This window comes from Papio anubis, chromosome 8, assembly GCF_008728515.1.
Source record: "Papio anubis isolate 15944 chromosome 8, Panubis1.0, whole genome shotgun sequence".
Lineage (NCBI taxonomy): Eukaryota > Metazoa > Chordata > Mammalia > Primates > Cercopithecidae > Papio > Papio anubis.
Window position 1 is genome coordinate 136,591,332 of NC_044983.1, and position 13,672 is coordinate 136,605,003.

Genomic DNA, 13,672 nt, shown 5'->3' on the forward strand with positions numbered 1-13,672 from the left:
TCTCAAGGGCTGTAGGCACTTCGCCCTGAATCCTCCTCTGAGCCGGCTTTGCCTCCTGCCGTTCCCACTGAGCGAATTAAATAAGTCTTTGCCCTGTGCCCTGCGTGCAAGGTCATGCAGGTTATGCTTTGAACTTCCAAAAATGTGCTCAGAAATCTTTCTTGTCCTCTAAGGCCCGTCTCTGATGCCACCTTCACCTTCTGGGTGGACCTTGGGGGGTACCCTTTGCCCTCTCTGTCGGGGATCCTGGAGGGTCCCTCCCCAACTCCCCTGGCCACTGGGACCTCCCTCCCACCCTGACCTGCCCAGCATCCTCCTGGCACAGCCCGGACAGACCCTGGAAGGTGTGGATTCTGCCTACCTGCCTTGTGTCCCCACAGTCTACATGCTGGCCTGGACTCCCAGGCCTCCCCACCCCCAGTCCCTCTCCTGCCCCCTCCATTCCTTCACACATGCGGACACAAAGCTGGGACTCCCACAAGGGTGCATCTGGTAGGACCTCAACCTCCTGTACGTGATGGGGTCTTGGGAGAACAGAAGTTGTGGGGTGACGGTTAAGGTGTAGCTCTCCCTTCAACCTTGCACAGTCCCCTGGCTCGGTCCCTGAGAATAAAATTCAGACAGACCTGGAAATGACCCAAATGTCTGTCAGCTGAGGAACGGACAAACGAAATGTGGTAGGCCCATATGGTAGAACAAGCTTGTCCAGCCCGCGGCGTGGCCCAGGATGGCTTTGAATGCAGCCCGACACACATTTGTAAACTTTTTTTTTTTTTTTGAGATGGAGTCTCCCTCTGTTGCCCAGGATGGAGTGCAGTGGTGGGATCTTGGCTCACTGCAACCTCCGCCTCCTGGGTTTAAGTGATTCTCCTGCCTCAGCCTCCCGAGTAGATGGGATTACAGGTGCCCACCACCATGCCCTGCTAATTTTTGTATTTTTAGTAGACATGGGGTTTTGCCATGTTGGCCAGGCTGGTTTCAAACTCCTGACCTCAAGTGATCCACCTGCCTCAGCCTCCCAAAGTGCTAAGATTACAGGCGTGAGCCACTGTGCCCGGCCAAATTCATAAACTTACTTAAAACATTATGAGGGTTTTTTTTTTTTTTTGGTGATCAGCCATCATTAGTGTTAGTGTATTTTATGTGTGGTCCTAGACAGTTCTCCCAGTGTGGCCCAGGCCCAGGGAAGCCAAAAGATTGCACACTCCTGCAGTAGAATATAAGCAGCCAACAAGTGGAGCGGGCACAGACCCAGGCTGCGCTGTGGCCGAGCCTTTAGAACGCCAGGAGAAGCAAAAGGAACGAGGCACAGAAGGCCACGTGGTGAGGCCATTCATAAAAAATGTCCCAAACAGGCAAGTCCACAGAGACAGAAAGCAGACTGGTGGTTGCCAGGGGCTGGGGGAGGAGGGGCGGAGTGACTGCTGGTGGGAGGGGGTGATGGAAATGTTCTGGAATTAGGGGTGTTGATTACACAGCAGTGTGAATATATTAAAAACACTGAAGGGTACACTTTAAGATGGTTAAAATGGCTGGGCCTGGTGGCTCACGCCTGTAATCCCAGCACTTTGGGAGCCCAAGGCGGGTGGATCACCTGAGGTCAGGAGTTTGGTACCAGCCTGGCCAACATAGCAAAACCCCATCTCTACTGAAAATACAAAAATTAGCTGGGTGTGATGGTAGGCGTCTGTAATCCCTGCTACTTGGGAGCCTGAGGTAGGAGAGTTGCTTGAACCCGGGGGCGGAGGTTGCAGTGAGCCGAGATCGTACCACAGCACTCCAGCCTGGGTAACAGAGCGAGACTCCGTCTAAAAAAAAAAAAGACTAAAATGGTGGATTTCATGCGTTATGAATTTCATCTCAAAAAATAAATTAGGATAGCACCCCCGCCTACACAGACTCTGTCCTGAGCAGCTCTCAGAAGTCTGTAAAACAGGGTTAAAGTGTCCTTGCCCTGCCCCCGGGTTCCCAGTGCTATGGGGACGTCACCGGCTGCTGGAGAACAGAGGGTTGCTGGCACCCATCCAGGGCTCAGGGAAAGGCAGGAGCTTGGTGGGTGGTACAGACTAGACTGAGAAGGCCCTTCCCCGGCCTTCACAGAGTGCCTTGCCACTGGGGAATTGAGTGAAGGCACAGACAAGGTTGTGAGGTACCCACGCTGCTGTGTAGCGTCACCACGCCCCGATGTGGATAACCTGTTTTCTTTGCTCATCTGGGTGGACTGGTGGGGCATTTGATTCTGGAGGGTGGGGTTCCAGTCTGCATGGTTCCTTGGGGATTCCCGGCCCCAACATGAAGGCAGTGTGACCTGAGCGTCTCCCAGTCCCCAAGGTGCTGACCCACTGCTGCCTTCCCAAGTCCTCCCTGGGCCCTGCTGGGGGAGGCCTGGGAGCTGCCAGCATCTAGCAGGCCCATGTGAATGGCCTGACTGCAGCACTGCCAGACAGGGCAAAGTTCCTGGCCCGGGGCTGTCTCTGAGTCCTGGAGCTGGCGGGGTAGGGACCAGCTCCTGTGAGCTCCCTCCACCCCCAGATCCACCCTTCAGGTCCAGGGCTATTTGGTGGCAGCTCCTGGTGGGGCAGGGGGATGGGAGGGATGGGAGCCTCCATCCATGGACCCGGTGCCTAGTCTGCCTGCAGGTCTGATGATTGTGGCCTGACCTCCTGCCCACCCCTTCTGGGCACCACGGCAATGCCCAGAGCCCCCAAGGGGCTGTGCAGGAGGGCATAAGATGGCACAGGGCTCTGCGTAGCCACTAGGCTGGCAGGATGCATTCTGAGCTGAGGTCCTTTGGAAAGCGCCTGTAGGTTTCTGGCTTCTCCCTGGGGTGCTCCCTACCTGCCTGCTGAGTCTTCAGATGCCTGGGAGAGCAGGTCTCCCTTAGGTCTGCTGGTTCTGATGGTTCCCCTCCTTCTCTCCTGGGAGCTGGGCAGGTGCTCAAAGCGGGCAGTGTAGGCTGCTCAGCGTGCCCAGCTCCCAGGTTGCACCATGTGACCCAGGCCCCCTCCTGCCCTGCCTGGGCTGGTGAGGGGCCGTGGCTGGGTGCCCAGTGGTGCCTGCTAATGGGGAGCCCCCTCCCTGGGGCAGTGCCTGCCTGCCACCCACCTGGGCTGGGCATCCAGTCTGGCCTTGGCTGTTGTCATGGCAGCCAATGCCTGCAGCCGGGAGCTAAACTTGCTACCCTCAAGCCACCGTCACCACGGCTGTGATGAACATGGGGACATACAGGCTGGGTCGGGGAGGTGACCAGGCTTGGTTCTGCCCAGGCCCTGCTGCGGATGGTCACCATGGTCACAGCCCACATGGCCCGCCTGCCATCCCCTCATGCCATGGCCTGGGTTGTCTGAAGTTCCATGTCACGGATGAGGCCCCAGGATCACAGAACTGCCCACAGCCACACAGATGGGCAGGAGTCGGGAGGCCCCGGCCCTCAGGCTCCCAGCCAGACTAGGGGAATGGGGCTGGCCCAATCTGGTGTTGCCAAGGTGGGGTTCTGTGAGGTGCCATTGTTGCTAGTGCCTGGTTTCAAAAACATTCCAGAAATGCCCTGCTGGCCACCCGCCTGGCTCTGAGGTCCCCACATCTATGGAGAAACAGGGGCTTTAAGAAGCCCTGTGGGGAAGAAGCCCCATCTGCCCAGGTTCCCCTGAGGGTTGTCAGGTGCCTGCTGGGAACTGTCCTCCAAGTGGTGGTCTTCTTGGGGCGCTTGGTGTCCTCACAGCCCCTGTGGGTAGCTGGCACAGTGCCAGTGTTCCAGGGACTCAGGCGAGGCCTCTTGGAAAGGGTAATGTCCCTCTGATCCCAGGAGAACACCAAGGGCAGGTCCACGAAGGACAGTGTTCCAGTGAACCCCATCCACAGATATGAGCACACTGGCTGAGGACAGCCTTCCAGTGAACCCATCCCACAGATGAGCACACTGAGGCACAGAGGACAGCCTTCCAGTGAACCCATCCCACAGATGAGCACACTGAGGCACAGAGGACAGCCTTCCAGTGAACCCATCCCACAGATGAGCACACAGCAGAGTGAGGTTGAGGGATGAGCCCATCACACAGCTCACAGTGGGGAGCCAGGAGGGGAACCAGGTCACACTCCCAAGCTGGCAGCCCTGTGTGAGGACAGTGGCCACGGACTGAGCAATGGCCAGGCCTCCGGGATTGAAAGGAGCTGACCCTTTCCCTGGACCCCGGAGAACCTACCTGCCTTGGCTTTGAGCTGAGGCTCTACCTGGGGGGTCACCGGCTGAGTCTCGCACCCTCTCTGAGCCTCAGGTTCCCCATTTGTCACATGGGGAAGGCCAACACCCAGGGTAGATGGAGCCCGGGCCAGTGCTGGCAGCACTGGTGGTGTGGGTTTGCCAGGCATGGGGCGCCTCTGTGTGCACGGGGTGGACCTGTGTGTGCCCTGTGGCCTCCCTGCCACAAATCACCCTCCTTCTGTATGCCAGGGTCACGGAAGCTGAAGACAGTGGCCAAGCCCCGCTTTTTGTGCCCCCCCCTTGATTGTTTCAGGCACCGGGTCTGGTTTGGTTCTTCGTCTACCCAAGTGCCCAGCACAGGGCTTGGCATGTGGTGGTGGCCTCTAAAAGCCAGTGTGTGACTATGAAACTAATCCACTCATAGCACTGCACATGCCTTTTGGGAGGGAGATGGCTCAGAGAGGAAAGGCCATCGCACCCGTTCCCCCAGCAGGATCTAGGAACCATGGGGAGCCTGCGGGCCCCTCCAGCCCCTCCACCGTGTGTCCTGGGGGTAGCCCCATCCCGCTGGGCCTCGGTGGCGCCGTGTGCACTGGCTCTGGGGGTGCCAGGCTGCATCTCACCATCGGGCCAGCCCAGAAATAGCTGTGACCTTCCGCAGCCAGCTTGGCAGTGCTGGGGGCCGAGAGGCCTACGTGCGCGCCGGCTGAGTCCCCTCACCGTGCGGGGCTGGCTATTTTGGACGTGGCCTCCCGAGGCCAGGTCAGAGCTCTTTCCCGCGGCTCCTCAGGCCCCTCTGACGTGCGTCCACTAGAGCCTTGGCCAGTGGCCCTGGCCAGCTCCATGATCTCAAACCCCCCTCCTGCCCCCCTGACCCCACAGGCCCTGGGTGGCACAGAGGAGGGAATCCCAGGGGCTGAGCACAGGGTGACCGCGCCTGCTGGGACGGTGACATGGAGTGTAGGGCTTGGCTGTTTTAAGAAAATGCAGAGAAAGTGCCCACCTTGGGTGGGCCCTGAATCCTGTCTCAGCCTCTCAGAGCTCTTGCTGACTGCACAGCCTGAGCCTCAGTTTACTCATCCATAAAAGGGGGTGATGGGCGCCTTCCAGGACTGATCTGAGGACAGACATGGACGTTGCCTGTGCTGAGGGCACCGTCCAAGGCTACCACACAGAGGGGTTCTTGGGCTTTCTCTGCCTTTCACGGGACTGGACGCTGGGTTCAGGGAGGGGCGTTGTGGGGCGTATGGGGGTGGTGCGCTGGGCAGTGGCTGAGGCTGGCTCTTCCTCTTCCGTGATACAGCAGAGGTGTACATGACTGCTGCCCTGCCCAGGGCGTCTGGGTATGGTGGAAATGGCCCCAAGGTCCAGCCACCCTCTGGGACCCCCAGCTTCCTGGACACCCTGCTGACAGGGTCCCACTGTGGAGGAACAGGTCGGCCCAGCTCCCCACTTCCCAAGTGAGCATGGGTGGCTGGGTGGGCATGGGGGATGGGCTCCCCTGCTGGAGGGCAGAACTCCCCTTCCCGTGAAGGTGCTGGGTGGGGTGTGATCCTGCTCCTGGGTCTGGGGACAGGCATGCCAGGAACAGCAGGCAGGGGCTGCCTGCCTGCCTAGTGCTGATTGCATGCTCATGGCCCTCAGGGCCCTGTCCCCTGGATGGTCCAGGGGTCCCAATGGGGAGCCATGGCCTCTTCTCCATGGAGATGGCCCGTGGGCCCAAGGCCTGGCTCCATCCAGGCAGGCACATGGAATTCAGTCAAACTCTGGATCCTTTCTGCAGAGCAGGCTTAGCTTGAGCCTTCCCACAGCAAGCGCACCCGCTGCCCACCCTGCCCTCTTGGCCTCTGGGACAACTCTGTGGGCACTGCCAGGGGCAGTTCCTGTGTGTTCTCACCTGGTGATGGGTTCATGATTCCCATGTTGTGCGGGTGACTAACAAGGTCTGGGAGCTTGGGAGAGGGGCCCAGAGGCACACAGCATGCAAGGGAGGGTTGTGGAGTTCCCAGGGGGCACTTGGGTGGAGGCTCAGCCAGGCCCAGTGGGCTCAGGGCTGGCCTCATGCCCTTCCCCCACTGCGGACCACTTTGGGGCCTCTGGCTGATGCTGGTGGGTGAGGACCTTCCTGGGCAGCCTCCTCCGGCCAGCAGAAGGGACCATCAGGCCATGTGGACCCTTGGAGAGCTTGGGGGTCGGTTCCTGTCCTGGAGTCAGCTGTGTCTGCTGAGGGTCCACTGGTGTGTGGCACAGGAGGGGTAGGGGCTGTGCCCTGGTGTGCCAGGGAGGCCCTGAGCTCTCCGGGAGGCCAGATCAGGGGCCTCCTCTGGGCCTGCTGGGGGCCTCTGCATTCTTGGCAGGGGCTCAGGGACTGGGGCGGGGAGAGGCTCCCTCTCAGAGGCCATGAGCTCCAAATGAAACTCCATGCCCTCTGGGACACCAAGCCCACTTCTGGGTACTGGCCTTTAGGGGCCTTGGATGTGGGTGGCACAGCACGGGCTAAATGGTGCCCAGGAGGAAGGCAGCAGGACCGTGGGCATGCAGGCCTAATGCCAGGGCCAGGGCAGGCTTCATGCCTGCTTCCTCCCATCTAGAATCCTGGAGCCGCACAATTTCCGACCCAACGCCCTGTACTCCAGTGACTGACTCTCAACAGAAGCTGCTGCCGGCAGGTGTGTTCTAACAGAGCTCTGGGGTGGGAGGCTGGGGGCAGGGAGGGTTAGGGCCAGGTGCGGCCGCGTGTGCGCGTGAGTGTGTGAGTGGGGCACCTGAGCTGGGTGTGGCCTGGAAACCTGCATGTTACGGAGGCCATGGTTTTGGAAACACTCAGGAGTCCAGCTGCGAATGTTCCAAGATGGGTCAGGGTTGCTGCAGGGAGGGCAGTGACTGGTCCACAGCTGGTGTGGCTGTGCCATCTTCCTTCCTGTGCCATGCTCCTTCTAGCCTGGACAGAGGCCTTCCAGGCAAGATGAAAGATGGGGTGTGGACAGGAGGACATGGAGGATTCAGGGCTCATGGTGTCCCTGGAGGCTCTGGTGGGCACCGTAGGGCTGGACTGCTGCAGGGCAATGGGGTCCCCATCTTCCCAGCACAGGCATCTGATCTGGTCATCTGCTTCTGTGGCACGTGTGTGTGTGTGTGCGAGCACACATCTGTGTATGCAGGTGTGTGTGCTTGCCAGAGCTCCCCACTGGGCAGTTTCTACACTGGGTTCTCAGGCATCCTGGGAGGTGAGGCATGAGCACTGAACTGGGAGTCCTGTCTGAGCCACTGACTTGGCCTGCCGTTGTGAAGCTGTCCTGTCCAATCGCTGGACATTAGGCCACTTGTGTACAATGATCCCTGAGGTTTGTATCCTACCCTGGGGAGATCAAAAGGGGCCGAGTGTGACCCTGGGGTCTGGGGGCCCAGCCTGGTGGGTGACTCCAGGTAGACCTGGCTTCTGGGACTGTAGTGGGGGATGGTGGCTGCGGCAGGGGAGGTTCACTCACCGGGAGGCTGGAAGAGGTGGCTTGGTAGGGAGAGAGAAGGGCAGCCAGACAGAGGGCGCGTGGGAGCAGCAGCCTGGTGGCAGGTGTGAGTCTCTGCACTCTGTCTTGAGGAGCAGGAGAGGTTTGGGTGGGCGGCTGAGGACAGTGCGGGCACAGAGCTTGGGAAGAGCCCTAGGCTGGGGCGTAGTGACTGTTGGGCAGTCCCAGACTGGCACAGGTGGATGGGGTGCCTAGGCAGGGGTGGTGAGTTATGGGGCAGCTGTCTGGGTGGCTGGGGGGAGCAGGGATAAGTGTGGACTTCTTAGTGGCCGTTCTCTGCCCCAGGAGGTAGAGTCCTGGAGGCTGGGCTGGGCTGAGAGACGCCCCCTCATCCTTTCCAGGGTGAAGTAGGAGGGCTCCACCCCCTCCTGATCTCACCAGGCCTGGGGCAGCATCCTGATGGGGGAGGGGCAGGTGACCCTGGCCCTGGACTGCAGGAACAGCCCCTCCTCCCCTAGTGAAGTTCCCACTTCCTGCGGAAGGAACTATGTTAGAACTTGTGTGTGGGGGGTGGGGGTTGGGTGTGGGGGGTGGGGGGCCTGGGTGGGGACCACTAAGTCGCCTCCCCTGTCTGCCTGCACTTCCTCCTGGAGGAAATGGGGACAACAGGATGAAGTGAGGGCCTGCTGAGCCCAGGCCTGCCACCTGGGAGGGAAGGGGCCCAGGGGGCTGAGCAGCCGAGGCGGGCTGCAGGGTCCGGGCCCTTCTGTGTGGGCAGGTGGGCGTGCTGGGGATGCAGTTAGGCTCCCTTCAGCACAGCAAGGAGCAGGCCCTGGGACCCTCTTCCCAGCCTACTGCAGGAAGTGAGGAGACAGGCCGGAGCCACGGGCAGCCCCCAGTCTTTCCCCACCCCAGTTGCAGGGCCTGGGTCTCCGTGCGCCATCCTCCTCCCGCCCCCTCCGGCCCCCTCCCGCTGTTACAGGGCCCTAGGGACCGCCCTGTGCCCCGTGGGCCCCAATGGGCCAAAGCTGGAGCCAGCTGGAGACCCTCAGCCGGGACCGGTACCCTCAGCCCTGGGACCCTGTGGTCTGAGGCTGGCCAAGCGTTCAGGGTCCTTCGGGGGTGGCAGCCCTTGCCTCAGGTGGGTACTGGACGTGCGGTGGGCAGAGGGCGGGGGGGCAGGGGCGGGGCAGGGCGAGGGTGGGATCACGGGGGCGGGGCGAGGGAGGTGGGCGGCAGGGGCGGAGGGTGGAGGGTGAGGGGCGGGGTGGAAGGTGGGGGGCGTGGCGGGGAGGGGTGGGGCGTGGCAGAAGGGGAGGGAGGGAATTGGGGGCGTGGCGGGGAGGATGGGGGTGGGGGAGGGGGGTTGGGGCCACCTTGGGGGGCAGAGGGTTGGGGAGGGGAGTGGAAGGCGTGGGGAGTGGGGCGGGTAGGGCAGGGGAGGGGGGCGCGGGGGCGGGGAGGGCAGGCGCAGGCGGGGATAAAGCCCGCGGCGCGGCTGAGCGGACTCGGAGCGCGGAGGACCGGCCTGCCGGGTGAGTGTCTGCGCCGGCCTTGGCGGGCCCGGAACGTGGGACAGACCAGGGAGAGAGGCCCGCGAGGGAGGGGGGCCCTGCCTTCCGCGCACGCGCGCCGCTGGGCTTGAGCGTGCAGTCGGTCGGGTGGGCGAGGGCGCCGCCCTGGTGGCGAAAGCACCTCCTCCAGAGCCCCCCTGAATGGCGCCGGGACCCCGCTCTCCCCAGACCACACGTGGCGATGTGCGGAGGCCGGCTCTTTGAGCTGTGTCCCTAGATCGCTGACCTCTGGCCTCGACTCCCAGCTGCACCATCCGGAGGCAGGGGTGGGGGTCCAGCGGGTGGGGGTCAACCTGATTCTTCTGCGGAGGAGAGCTCCCGATCCTCTCTGCTCGTGGCCTGTCTTAATAGCTGAGGGTCATCACTCTGTGGCGGCATGGTTTGTCCCTTATCACTCTGTCACTAAAGGAGGTCCTGTGAGCGGTCACTCCAGGACGGCAGGGTGGACCAGGGCTGCCTGGGTCACCCCAGTCACACAGGTGCCCTTGGAGGTGCCGTGGGACCGGAACCAGGCTGGCCACGCGGCCCCGTGGTCGGCATGGCCATTAGAGCAGATGCGACTCTCGCCCGCACCAGAGTGTGGGCCAACTTCACCTCTTCATCCTCACAGCAGCCGGCGAGGCTGCTCCACCCCGCTGTGCAGTGCGCGGTCAGCGGGGGTTCAGAGCCGCAGACGCTCCCCATCTAATAAGCAGAGAAGACTCAAGACCTTCTGACCCGGACAGTCATCAGGCTCTGTCAAAAATCAGGTTCCCACCATGTGGCAAACGTCACGATTATTGTTAACAAATGGCAGCTGAGGTGGTCATCGGCTCTTATCTTGGGTTTTAATCATCCCTGTGAGGTCTAAAGTCTCAGTGGCTTTCTGGGTTGGTTGGCCAGTCCCTGGCTGAGTTGGGGATCTGAGAAGCTGGCCTGGGGTGCAGTGGCTGAGTCCAGGCGTGAGTCTCCTGCCATCTGCTCGGCTGCTCTGCAGGCTGCTCGTGCGTCGTCAGCCTCCCCTGGGCTCTGAACAGATGAGGCTCTCAGGATTTGCTGGGGTGGAAGAGAAGGAGCCCTGGGCTTAGCACTGGCAAACCTGGTTTCCGGAGGCTCTGCCCCGTCCGGCCGGCCTCTGTGTCAAATGGGGCTCATAAGGCTTGGGTCTCTGGTGGGGGTGATGGAACATGGGGCATGAAAGGGCTCTGAGATGCCAGTGGGAACAGACTTGATGTGTGCTGGCTCGTGAGGCTCAGTGGAGTCTGATACATTCCCCACCTTGGGAGCCCATACCACCCTCTGGGAGAATCTCACCCTGCCTGAAGGCCACCTCCTCAGAGAGGCCTCTGTGATTGCCCCGCCTCCGCCAGCAATCACAGGAGGGACGGGACTCAATGTTTCTGTGGGTTGAATGCCACTTCCCATTGCCATGATCCTTTGCCTGGTTAGTGTGTGTCCCCCCGCCCCCACTGACCACCCAACCAGTGCCCTCTGAGGGTAGGTGATGGGGTTTGCTCACTCCTGACCCCCACCCAGCACCTACCATGGGGCCTGGAGCCCAGAGCGTGTTTGGCAGGTACCTGTATGAATGGAAACGTGGTAGGGGAGACCCAGGCACTGAGGGTACCTACAGGCTTCCTGGAGGAGGAGGGACTCTGGTCTGGTCTTGAGCATGAGGAGGTGTGTCCAGGGACATTCTGGGGAGAGAGAAGAGGGTACCTGGAGGTGTGACTCCTACAATCCCTCCCCCTCCTCACCTGTGAGGGAGGCAAGGGCAGAGGGGCCAGTGGGCCAGGCTGAGAAGCCGGAACTTGGTTTTGTAGGCCATAGGGCGCCATGGAAAGGATGTGAGAAGCAGCAGGGTGGGGACCACCATTGTGTCTCCAGTCCTGTGCCAGGCCTCGCTGTAGGGGGGTGGCTTGCCAGGTGGGTGGGCAGATGACGTGGGCTCTTGACCTGAAGTCTAGTCTGGGCTGGAGGTGGGCTGCACACTTACCAAACCTGAATCAAGCTGCCTTCAAGAGACAAGGATGCGTGTACCTCCCTTGACACCTGCCCTGGTGAGGAGGCTGGGCTGGCTGATTGGGTGGGGGTGGGGGATGGGAGGGGTGGTAGACTAGAGATCCCAACCAGGTGGGGAGACCAGTGGGCCCCTGGTGCCTCAATGGTAGAAGCAGGGCTGGCCCAGTGGTGGCTCTCTGGGGGCAGATCTGTGCTCTCCCATTTGGTTCTCTGGTTGGGGTCCTGAGCTGCCTGAGGGTGTCAGGGACATTGACAAGGAGAAGGCATAATGACATGGGTGAGAGGCCCTGAGACCTGGGCCCACAGCGAGGTGGGGGTCAGGGAGGCAGCGGCCAGGGGCTCACTGTGGCCTCGGAGGACACCCAGGCCTGAGTGTCCCATTCTTGCCTGGACCCAGACCAAGACCAGAGGAGAAGGGGTGGCATCCTCTCTGGGGTTCGGGGATACAGGGGCCACACAGGCAGCACCAGGCACTGTTCTGAACACTTTTCATGCCCCCATCCATTGATTTCCGATAACTCTGTGAGGGAGGGACGGTTGCTGTCCCTCTTGACAGGAGGAAGCCAAGGTGCAGGGAGTGGCTGTTACTAGGTAGTGAAGGTTCCCCTGAGGAGGTGGTGTTCCCAGCAGAGCATGACCCAGGCCAGGAGGTGGGGAGGGAGCTTGTGGGGGTGGGCTGGGAGGTGAGGTGGGCAGCCCTGTGGAGGCAGCTTGTGGAGGCCTCTGCTAGGCCGATGGCTGGGGACAATAGGGGGAGTGGAGGCCTGATGGCCCTGGGACCTGATCTGCCTGCCATGGCAGTGTCTCCGCTATGAGCCAGGCATCCTATTTTCTAACCCTGTTTGTGACAGCCTGGGAACCTGAGGCACAGGTTGGCATGGGGTCTCTTTGAGGAACCAAGTGACTTGGCTCCAGGGAGGAAGTGACCCCCGACTCAGTAGAGATGCCAGCGTCTCAGACCCCTCCCTGGAAACCCACGATACTGTCATTGCCTGGCCCACTCGCCCGGGGAGTCTGGGAGGCAGCTTGGCAGGGCAGGGGGTGGAGGGGTGACTGGGCAACCCCACCTGGGAGGGCAGGAGAAGGTGGGTGGGCTGTGTGCTGGTTCTGTCCATTTCTTTCCTGAATCTTCCAAGCTTAGCCCAGCACCTGGCCCTTGAAGGTGCTCAGTACATATTTGCCAAATTGGATGAATGAACGGATGAATGAGTGGATGAATGCCTGGTCTCCAGTCCTCGTTGGTGGGAGTCCTGTGGTCCAGGGTGGGGGTAGGGAAGGCTCAGAGGCACTGCTGAGCTTCAGGAGGGTGCAGAGCAGTGTAGAGAGCAGGACGCCCCTGCAGGGATGGGGAGGTGGGTGGTGGGCCTTGTGCAGGGCAGGTAGCCCAGGATGCAGGCCTTATGTGCCGGAGCGTGGCACCGTGTGGTGTCAACAGGTGGCCTGGCTGGCAGTGGCTGCTGGGATGCTTTCCAAGCACTGACACCCCCATCCTTGCCCCCAGGAAGGGCAGGCGGGGGGCTGGGGTGCTGGGGGAATGACAAGGGCAGGGTGAGGGGAGCTGGGAGGGGGCCTGGCTGTGTCACACCCCCAGGCAGGGAAGATGCTCTACCTGCTCTGCCGCCAGGTGGGCTTCTAGGGTGGCAGAAGGGGTACCTGGAGGGTTTGCAAGGCCACATTTGGGGTCACAATTCCCCTGGCCGTGCCTCAGTTTCCTCATCTGAGCGGCTGCCAGGGGCCTCGTCTTCCAGCTGTCAGTGTCCACTGTCTCCTTGTCCCCTCAAGACCCCGGTGAGCCAGGGCTTGCCATACCTTTTACAGGTGGGGAACCAGGGCTCAGAGGGGAGAAACAGTTACAGACAGCACCGACCTTGACCCCAGGCCCTGTGAGCCCAGAGCCCAGTCCTGACCGCCGTGGTTTGGTATCACCTTGTGAGTGGGGTCAGAACTCCTCCCTGTGACTGTCCCCCTCCTCTACGTCCTCCCCCTGCCACCTCTGCTCCCTTGCTCCTTTCCTCTGGCATCCCTGGTTCCATTAGGGGACGGTCCAGGCCCACAGGGGTGAGGCTGGCTGAGCTGAGTCCAGGTGTGGGGGGCTGGGGCTTGGTGCTGGGCTATGGGGGTAGGGTCTGAGTCCTGGGTTGGGATTGGTCATTGCAGCAGGCCACAGGGTGGTACTAAGCACCTCCTGGGGTCAGGTTTCTACCCATCACTGGGTGGTTCTCCTGGTGCCATTGGAGCTTGGGAGGCTCCAGGTGGGCCTGGCAGGGCCTGAGTGGCCACAGATTTGGGAGGCTCCTGGTGCCTGGCGGGCATCACTTGCTGCCTGCCTGATGCTGGGTGCCTGGGGCCCAGTGGCAGCCTGAGTGGAGCCCCATGGCCTCGCCCATGCTCTCGCCAGGTGCCCACCTACCTGCCTGCCTGTGGAAGCA

General features: G+C 61.5%; 1 protein-coding gene across 2 annotated transcripts in view; it reads left to right on the forward strand.

Moving 5' to 3' along the window:
• The window catches only part of PTP4A3 (protein tyrosine phosphatase 4A3), a 43,233-nt gene that overhangs the window by 13,874 nt on the left and 15,687 nt on the right, over positions 1-13,672 (forward strand). Inside the window, exon 1 of one of the 2 annotated variants that reach the window (XM_021942695.2) lies at positions 9,110-9,203. The exons of the other annotated variant lie outside the window; for it this stretch is intronic. The gene's annotated coding sequence lies outside the window, so the exon portion shown is untranslated. Of the gene's footprint in view, positions 1-9,109; positions 9,204-13,672 lie in introns of those variants that run through there. 2 annotated transcript variants of the gene reach the window in all.